Genomic DNA, 12500 nt, shown 5'->3' with positions numbered 1-12500 from the left:
CCGGGCACAGGCGGTGCCAAGCGGCCCCTAAGTTTGCCCTAATGGAAGCTCCGGGGGAGGAGTGCGGGCGTGTGTCACACTTAGCCCGGAGAGGAGCACCTTCCCCGGGCACAGACGGTGCCAAGCGGCCCCTAAGTTTGCCCTTATGGAAGCTCCGGAGGAGGAGTGCGGGCGTGTGTCACACTTGGCCCGAATATGAGCACCTTCCCCGGGCACAGGCGGTGCCAAGCGGCCCCTAAGTTTGCCCAAATGGAAGCTCCGGAGGAGGAGTGCGGGCGTGTGTCACACTTGGCCCGAATATGAGCACCTTCCCCGGGCACAGGCGGTGCCAAGCGGCCCCTAAGTTTGCCCAAATGGAAGCTCCGGAGGAGGAGTGCGGGCGTGTGTCACACTTGGCCCGAATATGAGCACCTTCCCCGGGCACAGACGGTGCCAAGCGGCCCCTAAGTTTGCCCAAATGGAAGCTCCGGAGGAGGAGTGCATGCTGCCTGACAGTGAAGCCGACTATGAGCACCTTCCCCGGGCACAGGCGGTGCCAAGCGGCCCCTAAGTCTACCCTCATGGAAGCTCCGGAGGAGGAGTGCGGGCGTGTGTCACACTTGGCCCGAATATGAGCACCTTCCCCGGGCACAGACGGTGCCAAGCGGCCCCTAAGTTTGCCCAAATGGAAGCTCCGGAGGAGGAGTGCACGCTGTGTGACAGTGAAGCCGAATATGAGCACCTTCCCCGGGCACAGGCGGTGCCAAGCGGCCCCTAAGTCTACCCTTATGGAAGCTCCGGAGGAGGAGTGCGGGCGTGTGTCACACTTGGCCCGAATAGGAGCACCTTCCCCGGGCACAGACGGTGCCAAGCGGCCCCTAAGTTTGCCCTTATGGAAGCTCCGGAGGAGGAGTGCATGCTGTGTGACAGTGAAGCCGAATAGGAGCACCTTCCCCGTGCACAGGCGGTGCCAAGCGGCCCCTAAGTTTGCCCTAATGGAAGCTCCGGAGGAGGAGTGCGGGCGTGTGTCACACTTGGCCCGAATAGGAGCACCTTCCCCGGGCACAGACGGTGCCAAGCGGCCCCTAAGTTTGCCCAAATGGAAGCTCCGGAGGAGGAGTGCATGCTGCCTGACAGTGAAGCCGAATATGAGCACCTTCCCCGGGCACAGGCGGTGCCAAGCGGCCCCTAAGTTTGCCCTAATGGAAGCTCCGGAGGAGGAGTGCGGGCGTGTGTCACACTTAGCCCGGAGAGGAGCACCTTCCCCGGGCACAGGCGGTGCCAAGTGGCCCCTAAGTTTGCCCTAATGGAAGCTCCGGACAGTGAAGCCGAATATGAGCACCTTCCCCGGGCACAGGCGGTGCCAAGTGGCCCCTAAGTCTACCCTCATGGAAGCTCCGGAGGAGGAGTGCATGCTGTGTGACAGTGAAGCCGAATAGGAGCACCTTCCCCGGGCACAGACGGTGCCAAGCGGCCCCTAAGTTTGCCCTTATGGAAGCTCCGGAGGAGGAGTGCATGCTGTGTGACAGTGAAGCCGAATAGGAGCACCTTCCCCGGGCACAGACGGTGCCAAGCGGCCCCTAAGTTTGCCCTTATGGAAGCTCCGGAGGAGGAGTGCATGCTGTGTGACAGTGAAGCCGAATAGGAGCACCTTCCCCGGGCACAGACGGTGCCAAGCGGCCCCTAAGTTTGCCCTTATGGAAGCTCCGGAGGAGGAGTGCGGGCGTGTGTCACACTTGGCCCGAATATGAGCACCTTCCCCGGGCACAGACGGTGCCAAGCGGCCCCTAAGTCTACCCTCATGGAAGCTCCGGAGGAGGAGTGCGGGCGTGTGTCACACTTGGCCCGAATATGAGCACCTTCCCCGGGCACAGACGGTGCCAAGCGGCCCCTAAGTTTGCCCAAATGGAAGCTCCGGAGGAGGAGTGCACGCTGTGTGACAGTGAAGCCGAATATGAGCACCTTCCCCGGGCACAGGCGGTGCCAAGCGGCCCCTAAGTTTGCCCAAATGGAAGCTCCGGAGGAGGAGTGCATGCTGCCTGACAGTGAAGCCGAATATGAGCACCTTCCCCGGGCACAGACGGTGCCAAGCGGCCCCTAAGTTTGCCCAAATGGAAGCTCCGGAGGAGGAGTGCATGCTGCATGACAGTGAAGCCGAATAGGAGCACCTTCCCCGGGCACAGACGGTGCCAAGCGGCCCCTAAGTTTGCCCTAATGGAAGCTCCGGAGGAGGAGTGCATGCTGCCTGACAGTGAAGCCGAATATGAGCACCTTCCCCGGGCACAGGCGGTGCCAAGCGGCCCCTAAGTTTGCCCAAATGGAAGCTCCGGAGGAGGAGTGCATGCTGCCTGACAGTGAAGCCGAATATGAGCACCTTCCCCGGGCACAGGCGGTGCCAAGCGGCCCCTAAGTTTGCCCAAATGGAAGCTCCGGAGGAGGAGTGCGGGCGTGTGTCACACTTGGCCCGAATATGAGCACCTTCCCCGGGCACAGGCGGTGCCAAGCGGCCCCTAAGTTTACCCTCATGGAAACTCCGGAGGAGGAGGGCGGGCGTGTGTCACACTTGGCCCGAATATGAGGACCTTCCCCGGGCACAGGCCGTGCCAAGCGGCCCCTAAGTCTACCCTTATGGAAGCTCCGGAGGAGGAGTGCATGCTGCCTGACAGTGAAGCCGAATAGGAGCACCTTCCCCGGGCACAGACGGTGCCAAGCGGCCCCTAAGTTTGCCCTTATGGAAGCTCCGGAGGAGGAGTGCATGCTGTGTGACAGTGAAGCCGAATAGGAGCACCTTCCCCGGGCACAGACGGTGCCAAGCGGCCCCTAAGTCTACCCTTATGGAAGCTCCGGAGGAGGAGTGCGGGCGTGTGTCACACTTGGCCCGAATAGGAGCACCTTCCCCGGGCACAGACGGTGCCAAGCGGCCCCTAAGTTTGCCCTTATGGAAGCTCCGGAGGAGGAGTGCATGCTGTGTGACAGTGAAGCCGAATAGGAGCACCTTCCCCGTGCACAGGCGGTGCCAAGCGGCCCCTAAGTTTGCCCTAATGGAAGCTCCGGAGGAGGAGTGCGGGCGTGTGTCACACTTGGCCCGAATAGGAGCACCTTCCCCGGGCACAGACGGTGCCAAGCGGCCCCTAAGTTTGCCCAAATGGAAGCTCCGGAGGAGGAGTGCATGCTGTGTGACAGTGAAGCCGAATATGAGCACCTTCCCCGGGCACGGGCGGTGCCAAGCGTCCCCTAAGTTTGCCCAAATGGAAGCTCCGGAGGAGGAGTGCGGGCGTGTGTCACACTTGGCCCGAATAGGAGCACCTTCCCCGGGCACAGGCGGTGCCAAGCGGCCCCTAAGTTTGCCCAAATGGAAGCTCCGGTGGAGGAGTGCATGCTGCATGACAGTGAAGCCGAATAGGAGCACCTTCCCCGGGCACAGGCGGTGCCAAGCGGCCCCTAAGTTTGCCCTTATGGAAGCTCCGGAGGATGAGTGCATGCTGTGTGACAGTGAAGCCGAATAGGAGCACCTTCCCCGTGCACAGGCGGTGCCAAGCGGCCCCTAAGTTTGCCCTAATGGAAGCTCCGGAGGAGGAGTGCGGGCGTGTGTCACACTTGGCCCGAATAGGAGCACCTTCCCCGGGCACAGACGGTGCCAAGCGGCCCCTAAGTTTGCCCAAATGGAAGCTCCGGAGGAGGAGTGCATGCTGCCTGACAGTGAAGCCGAATATGAGCACCTTCCCCGGGCACAGGCGGTGCCAAGCGGCCCCTAAGTTTGCCCTAATGGAAGCTCCGGAGGAGGAGTGCGGGCGTGTGTCACACTTAGCCCGGAGAGGAGCACCTTCCCCGGGCACAGGCGGTGCCAAGTGGCCCCTAAGTTTGCCCTAATGGAAGCTCCGGACAGTGAAGCCGAATATGAGCACCTTCCCCGGGCACAGGCGGTGCCAAGCGGCCCCTAAGTCTACCCTCATGGAAGCTCCGGAGGAGGAGTGCATGCTGTGTGACAGTGAAGCCGAATAGGAGCACCTTCCCCGGGCACAGACGGTGCCAAGCGGCCCCTAAGTTTGCCCTTATGGAAGCTCCGGAGGAGGAGTGCATGCTGTGTGACAGTGAAGCCGAATAGGAGCACCTTCCCCGGGCACAGACGGTGCCAAGCGGCCCCTAAGTTTGCCCTTATGGAAGCTCCGGAGGAGGAGTGCATGCTGTGTGACAGTGAAGCCGAATAGGAGCACCTTCCCCGGGCACAGACGGTGCCAAGCGGCCCCTAAGTTTGCCCAAATGGAAGCTCCGGAGGAGGAGTGCATGCTGCCTGACAGTGAAGCCGAATATGAGCACCTTCCCCGGGCACAGGCGGTGCCAAGCGGCCCCTAAGTTTGCCCTAATGGAAGCTCCGGAGGAGGAGTGCGGGCGTGTGTCACACTTAGCCCGGAGAGGAGCACCTTCCCCGGGCACAGGCGGTGCCAAGTGGCCCCTAAGTTTGCCCTAATGGAAGCTCCGGACAGTGAAGCCGAATATGAGCACCTTCCCCGGGCACAGGCGGTGCCAAGTGGCCCCTAAGTCTACCCTCATGGAAGCTCCGGAGGAGGAGTGCATGCTGTGTGACAGTGAAGCCGAATAGGAGCACCTTCCCCGGGCACAGACGGTGCCAAGCGGCCCCTAAGTTTGCCCTTATGGAAGCTCCGGAGGAGGAGTGCATGCTGTGTGACAGTGAAGCCGAATAGAAGCACCTTCCCCGGGCACGGACGGTGCCAAGCGGCCCCTAAGTTTGCCCAAATGGAAGCTCCGGAGGAGGAGTGCATGCTGCCTGACAGTGAAGCCGAATATGAGCACCTTCCCCGGGCACAGGCGGTGCCAAGTGGCCCCTAAGTTTGCCCAAATGGAAGCTCCGGAGGAGGAGTGCGGGCGTGTGTCACACTTGGCCCGAATATGAGCACCTTCCCCGGGCACAGGCGGTGCCAAGCGGCCCCTAAGTTTGCCCTTATGGAAGCTCCGGAGGATGAGTGCATGCTGTGTGACAGTGAAGCCGAATATGAGCACCTTCCCCGGGCACAGGCGGTGCCAAGCGGCCCCTAAGTTTACCCTCATGGAAGCTCCGGAGGAGGAGGGCGGGCGTGTGTCACACTTGGCCCGAATAGGAGCACCTTCCCCGGGCACGGACGGTGCCAAGCGGCCCCTAAGTTTACCCTCATGGAAGCTCCGGAGGAGGAGGGCGGGCGTGTGTCACACTTGGCCCGAATAGGAGCACCTTCCCCGGGCACGGACGGTGCCAAGCGGCCCCTAAGTTTGCCCAAATGGAAGCTCCGGAGGAGGAGTGCATGCTGCCTGACAGTGAAGCCGAATATGAGCACCTTCCCCGGGCACAGGCGGTGCCAAGTGGCCCCTAAGTTTGCCCAAATGGAAGCTCCGGAGGAGGAGTGCGGGCGTGTGTCACACTTGGCCCGAATATGAGCACCTTCCCCGGGCACAGGCGGTGCCAAGCGGCCCCTAAGTTTGCCCTTATGGAAGCTCCGGAGGATGAGTGCATGCTGTGTGACAGTGAAGCCGAATATGAGCACCTTCCCCGGGCACGGGCGGTGCCAAGCGTCCCCTAAGTTTGCCCAAATGGAAGCTCCGGAGGAGGAGTGCGGGCGTGTGTCACACTTGGCCCGAATAGGAGCACCTTCCCCGGGCACAGGCGGTGCCAAGCGGCCCCTAAGTTTGCCCAAATGGAAGCTCCGGTGGAGGAGTGCATGCTGCATGACAGTGAAGCCGAATAGGAGCACCTTCCCCGGGCACAGGCGGTGCCAAGCGGCCCCTAAGTTTGCCCTTATGGAAGCTCCGGAGGATGAGTGCATGCTGTGTGACAGTGAAGCCGAATATGAGCACCTTCCCCGGGCACAGGCGGTGCCAAGCGGCCCCTAAGTTTGCCCTTATGGAAGCTCCGGAGGATGAGTGCATGCTGTGTGACAGTGAAGCCGAATAGGAGCACCTTCCCCGGGCACAGGCGGTGCCAAGCGGCCCCTAAGTTTACCCTCATGGAAGCTCCGGAGGAGGAGGGCGGGCGTGTGTCACACTTGGCCCGAATAGGAGCACCTTCCCCGGGCACGGACGGTGCCAAGCGGCCCCTAAGTTTGCCCAAATGGAAGCTCCGGAGGAGGAGTGCATGCTGCCTGACAGTGAAGCCGAATATGAGCACCTTCCCCGGGCACAGGCGGTGCCAAGTGGCCCCTAAGTCGGTAAAGGTTGAAATAAGTAAATAAATACAAAAAGGACGAGGGGGGGAAAAAAGGCAAAAACGTAGAAAATCCCCCCATTCATTTCAATGGGCTCGGCCGATTTGGGCTTGCGGGACCGCCGAGGGCACGCCGGAGGGCGGTTGAGTCGGTAAAAGTTGAAATAAATGAATAAATACAAAAAGGACGAGGGGGGGGGAAAAAAAAAGGCAAAAACGTATAAAATTCCCCCATTCATTTCAATGGGCTCGGCCGAATTGGGCTTGCGGGACCGCCGAGGGCACGCCGGAGGGCGGTTGAGTCGGTAAAAGTTGAAATAAATGAATAAATACAAAAAGAACGAGGGGGGGAAAAAAAGGCAAAAACGTATAAAATTCCCCCATTCATTTCAATGGGCTCGGCTAAAATGGGCCTGCAGTACTGCCGAGAGGCCGCCGGAGGACGCCCTAGTAGGCAAACGTTGATCCCCACACACGAGGGGTCAGTTAGGCGACCAGGGGTAGCGTTTAGGCGACCAGGGGTAGCGTTTAGGTGACCAGGGGAAGCGTTTAGGCGACCAGGGGTAGCGTTTAGGTGACCAGGGGTAGCGTTTAGGCGACCAGGGGTAGCGTTTAGGCGACCAGGGGTAGCGTTTAGGCGACCAGGGGTAGCTTTTAGGCGACCAGGGGTAGCTTTTAGGCGACCAGGGGTAGCGTTTAGGCGACCAGGGGCGTTGCAGTTCCGCCGAATTGCATTAGGGGCGCTGCAGTAGGCAAACGTTCTTCCCCCCTAGTCAGAGGGTCATTTGCCTACTTCCCAGGTTTACCCGGGTTTTCCAAAACACCTGGGGCACATTTTCAGGGATCACGTTTTTAGAAACAAAAATATTCATAATTTCTTCTAAGTCCCCTTTCCAGCGGGGAACTTTGAAACATTGTATCCGACCACTGAAGGCTGTTGGCGGGCACGGCGCGGCAAACAGCCCGCACTCAGGCATGGAGCTCCGGGGAAAGTTGCCTAATTTCTTCTAAGTCCCCTTTCCAGCGGGGAACTTTGAAACATTGTATCCGACCGTGGAAGGCTGTTGGCGGGCACGGCGCGGCTCATAGCCGGCCCTCGGGCACGGAGCTCCGGGTGAATTTTCACAAATTTCTTCTAAGTCCCCTTTCCAGCGGGGAACTTTGAAACATTGTATCCGACCGTGGAAGGCTGTTGGCGGGCACGGCGCGGCTCATAGCCGGCCCTCGGGCACGGAGCTCCGGGTGAATTTTACAAATTTCTTCTAAGTCCCCTTTCCAGCGGGGAACTTTGAAACATTGTATCCGACCGTGGAAGGCTGTTGGCGGGCACGGCGCGGCTCATAGCCGGCCCTCAGGCACGGAGCTCCGGGTGAATTTTCACAAATTTCTTCTAAGTCCCCTTTCCAGCGGGGAACTTTGAAACATTGTATCCGACCGTGGAAGGCTGTTGGCGGGCACGGCGCGGCTCATAGCCGGCCCTCGGGCACGGAGCTCCGGGTGAATTTTCACAAATTTCTTCTAAGTCCCCTTTCCAGCGGGGAACTTTGAAACATTGTATCCGACCGTGGAAGGCTGTTGGCGGGCACGGCGCGGCTCATAGCCGGCCCTCGGGCACGGAGCTCCGGGTGAATTTTCACAAATTTCTTCTAAGTCCCCTTTCCAGCGGGGAACTTTGAAACATTGTATCCGACCGTGGAAGGCTGTTGGCGGGCACGGCGCGGCTCATAGCCGGCCCTCAGGCACGGAGCTCCGGGTGAATTTTCACAAATTTCTTCTAAGTCCCCTTTCCAGCGGGGAACTTTGAAACATTGTATCCGACCAAAGGAAGGCTGTTGGCGGGCGCGGCGCGGCTCATAGCCGGCCCTCGGGCACGGAGCTCCGGGTGAATTTTACTCAATTCTTCTAAGTCCCCTTTCCAGCGGGGAACTTTCAAACATTGTATCCGACCACTGAAGGCTGTTGGCGGGCGCGGCGCGGCTCACAGCCCGCCATCAGGCACGGAGCTCCGGGGAAATTTGCCTCATTTCTTCTAAGTCCCCTTTCCAGCGGGGAACTTTCAAACATTGTATCCGACCAAAGGAAGGCTGTTGGCGGGCGCGGCGCGGCTCACAGCCCGCCCTCAGGCACGGAGCTCCGGTGAAATTTGCTCAATTCTTCTAAGTCCCCTTTCCAGCGGGGAACTTTGAAACATTGTATCCGACCAAAGGAAGGCTGTTGGCGGGCACGGCGCGGCTCATAGCCGGCCCTCGAGCACGGAGCTCCGGGGGAATTTGCCTCATTTCTTCTAAGTCCCCTTTCCAGCGGGGAACTTTGAAACATTGTATCCGACCAAAGGAAGGCTGTTGGCGGGCACGGCGCGGCTCATAGCCGGCCCTCGAGCACGGAGCTCCGGGGGAATTTGCCTCATTTCTTCTAAGTCCCCTTTCCAGCGGGGAACTTTGAAACATTGTATCCGACCAAAGGAAGGCTGTTGGCGGGCACGGCGCGGCTCATAGCCGGCCCTCGAGCACGGAGCTCCGGGGGAATTTGCCTCATTTCTTCTAAGTCCCCTTTCCAGCGGGGAACTTTGAAACATTGTATCCGACCACTGAAGGCTGTTGGCGGGCACGGCGCGGCTCATAGCCGGCCCTCGGGCACGGAGCTCCGGGTGAATTTGCCTCATTTCTTCTAAGTCCCCTTTCCAGCGGGGAACTTTGAAACATTGTATCCGACCGTGGAAGGCTGTTGGCGGGCACGGCGCGGCTCATAGCCGGCCCTCGGGCACGGAGCTCCGGGTGAATTTGCCTCATTTCTTCTAAGTCCCCTTTCCAGCGGGGAACTTTGAAACATTGTATCCGACCACTGAAGGCTGTTGGCGGGCGCGGCGCGGCTCACAGCCCGCCCTCAGGCACGGAGCTCCGGGGAAATTTGCCTCATTTCTTCTAAGTCCCCTTTCCAGCGGGGACCTTTCAAACATTGTATCCGACCACTGAAGGCTGTTGGCGGACGCGGCGCGGCTCACAGCCCGCCCTCAGGCACGGAGCTCCGGGGAAATTTGCCTCATTTCTTCTAAGTCCCCTTTCCAGCGGGGAACTTTCAAACATTGTATCCGACCACTGAAGGCTGTTGGCGGGCGCGGCGCGGCTCACAGCCCGCACTCAGGCACGGAGCTCCGGGGAAATTTGCCTCATTTCTTCTAAGTCCCCTTTCCAGCGGGGACCTTTCAAACATTGTATCCGACCACTGAAGGCTGTTGGCGGACGCGGCGCGGCTCACAGCCCGCCCTCAGGCACGGAGCTCCGGGGAAATTTGCCTCATTTCTTCTAAGTCCCCTTTCCAGCGGGGAACTTTCAAACATTGTATCCGACCACTGAAGGCTGTTGGCGGGCGCGGCGCGGCTCACAGCCCGCACTCAGGCACGGAGCTCCGGGGAAATTTGCCTCATTTCTTCTAAGTCCCCTTTCCAGCGGGGACCTTTCAAACATTGTATCCGACCACTGAAGGCTGTTGGCGGACGCGGCGCGGCTCACAGCCCGCCCTCAGGCACGGAGCTCCGGGGAAATTTGCCTCATTTCTTCTAAGTCCCCTTTCCAGCGGGGACCTTTCAAACATTGTATCCGACCACTGAAGGCTGTTGGCGGACGCGGCGCGGCTCACAGCCCGCCCTCAGGCACGGAGCTCCGGGGGAATTTGCCCCCTCATTTCTTCTAAGTCCCCTTTAGGCGACCAGGGGTTGACAATTTAGGTGACCAGGGGTTGACAATTTAGGCGACCAGGGGTGACTTTTAGGCGACCAGGGGTGAGGTTTAGGCGACCAGGGGTGAGGTTTAGGCGACCAGGGGTAGCGTTTAGGCGACCAGGGGCGTTGCAGTTCCGCCGAATTGCATTAGGGGCGCTGCAGTAGGCAAACGTTTTTACCCCTAGTCAGAGGGTCATTTGCCTACTTCCCAGGTTTACCCGGGTTTTCCAAAACACCTGGGGCACATTTTTAGGAACCACGTTTTTAGAAACAAAAATTCTTCTATGTCCACCTCCGTGAAAGAAATTGCCCAATGGTTCCCGCGGAAGAGAGCTGCCAGGCGGACGCATACTGCAATAACGGCCGCCCTGGCGCTCTGGTGGATGTTATCCTCGAAATTTCTTCTATGTGCCCATTCCAGCGGGCAACTTGCGAACAATGGTGTCCGACCATGGAAGGCTGTTGGCGGACGCGGCGCGGCTCACAGCCCGCCCTCAGGCACGGAGCTCCGGGGGAATTTTCCCCTCATTTCTTCTAAGTCCCCATTCCAGCGGGGAGCTTGCAAACGTGGTATCCGACCACTGAAGGCTGTTGGCGGGCACGGCCCCACCAGCGCAACACGGCACTTCCTATGACTCGGGTCCGACGCAGGAGGAGCGGTCCTCCCGGCCCCGCCACACGGCACTTCCTATGACTCGGGTCCGACGCAGGAGGAGCGGTCCTCCCGGCCCCGCCACACGGCACTTCCTATGACTCGGGTCCGACGCAGGAGGAGCGGTCCTCCCGGCCCCGCCACACGGCACTTCCTATGACTCGGGTCCGACGCAGGAGGAGCGGTCCTCCCGGCCCCACCACCGCCACACGGCACTTCCCATGACCCGGGGACCGACGCAGGAGGAGCGGTCCTCCCGGCCCCACCGCAACACACACAACCACTGACCGATTGGCAATCATGACCCGCCATCGGAGGGCCCCTGCCGGCCCCGGCCTCGCGCCGGGGTGTTCGGGTGGACGGTTCCTTCGGCCTGCGGGTCGACCTCTGAGCGTTGGCCGGCACCGCAGCACCGCAGCACACACATAACCACTGACCGATTGGCAATCATGACCCGCCATCGGAGGGCCCCTGCCGGCCCCGGCCTCGCGCCGGGGTGTTCGGGTGGACGGTTCCTTCGGCCTGCGGGTCGACCTCTGAGCGTTGGCCGGCACCGCAGCACACACACAACCACTGACCGATTGGCAATCATGACCCGCCATCGGAGGGCCCCTGCCGGCCCCGGCCTCGCGCCGGGGTGTTCGGGTGGACGGTTCCTTCGGCCTGCGGGTCGACCTCTGAGCGTTGGCCGGCACCGCAGCACACACATAACCACTGACCGATTGGCAATCATGACCCGCCATCGGAGGGCCCCTGCCGGCCCCGGCCTCGCGCCGGGGTGTTCGGGTGGACGGTTCCTTCGGCCTGCGGGTCGACCTCTGCGCGTTGGCCGGCACTTCCCTACCGTTACCCACCCCACCCCTGGGGTTGTGACAAAACGGCACTTCCTATGACTCGGGGTCCGACGCAGGAGGAGCGGTCCTCCCGGCCCATCTCGCACCCACACCCTGACATGTACTGCACCACACCAACCACTGACCGATTGGCAAGCATGACCCGCCATCGGAGGGCCCCTGCCGGCCCCGGCCTCGCGCCGGGGTGTTCGGGTGGACGGTTCCTTCGGCCTGCGGATCGACCTCTAGCGCACCAACCAGCGCGAAACCGCTTTCGTCGCGAGACCGAGACGACCCTGTCGCGTGCCCGTCGGCCACACGGGCCCAGAGATGTCCTACACGGGAGTTCCGCCGCGCTCGCGGGTGCCCCGCCACGAGAGGGGTGCGGGAGCCCAGGCCCGCGTCAGCCGAGCGGTCCTTCCCGAAAAAGCATGTTTCTCAAACCCTACCGGCGTCTGTCAGAAGACGCCGCCTCCGAGTGCGTGTTGCGGTCGCGGGCGTGCGGGCGGCTCCGGCTCCCTCCCGCGACTGACCGCCACGCGGTAACGCGGCCTCTACGGACCGAGTACATACCGAGGCCCAGCCGACTTCCTCACCGCGCACGGGGGCTGAATCGGTAACGGAAATTTCGGTAGCCCACGTCCGAAAAAAATGAGAGAGAAAAAACAACGAGGGAGGCTGGGGTGCCGCCGGGGGTAACCCCGCGGGAGGCCGTCTCCCGCGGGCGCCGCCCGGTCCCCGCGCCCGGCTCCCCGCTCAGCTCCGGTTCCAATGCAAGAAACACAGACCGCCGGACGCGAGGGCTACCTGGTTGATCCTGCCAGTAGCATATGCTTGTCTCAAAGATTAAGCCATGCAAGTCTAAGTACACACGGTTCCGATACAGTGAAACTGCGAATGGCTCATTAAATCAGTTATGGTTCCTTTGATCGCTCCACCGTTACTTGGATAACTGTGGCAATTCTAGAGCTAATACATGCAAACGAGCGCCGACCCGTCTCCGCGGGGACGCGCGCATTTATCAGACCCAAAACCCACGCGGGTTCGGTTTGCCGCGGTGCAGCGGGCCCGCCGGCTTTCACAGCCGGCGGGCTGTCGGTCTCCGCGGTGCCGCCGGCCCGGCCC

At 61.1% G+C, this 12500-nt stretch overlaps 1 non-coding gene across 1 annotated transcript in view; it reads left to right on the top strand.

Annotated features, from left to right (window-relative positions):
• Positions 1-12179: 12179 nt before the first annotated feature.
• The window catches only part of LOC148314186 (18S ribosomal RNA), a 1933-nt gene continuing 1612 nt past the window's right edge, over positions 12180-12500 (top strand). Inside the window, exon 1 of the ribosomal RNA XR_015841913.1 lies at positions 12180-12500. This exon is cut by the window's right edge and continues 1612 nt beyond it. This is a non-coding gene — a ribosomal RNA (18S ribosomal RNA).

Source organism: Idiotropiscis lumnitzeri, unplaced genomic scaffold (assembly GCF_059441095.1).
Source record: "Idiotropiscis lumnitzeri isolate Australia: NSW breed Sydney's pygmy pipehorse unplaced genomic scaffold, RoL_Ilum_1.0 HiC_scaffold_373, whole genome shotgun sequence".
Classification (NCBI taxonomy): domain Eukaryota; kingdom Metazoa; phylum Chordata; class Actinopteri; order Syngnathiformes; family Syngnathidae; genus Idiotropiscis; species Idiotropiscis lumnitzeri.
This window is presented reverse-complemented; position numbering and strand designations above follow the sequence as displayed.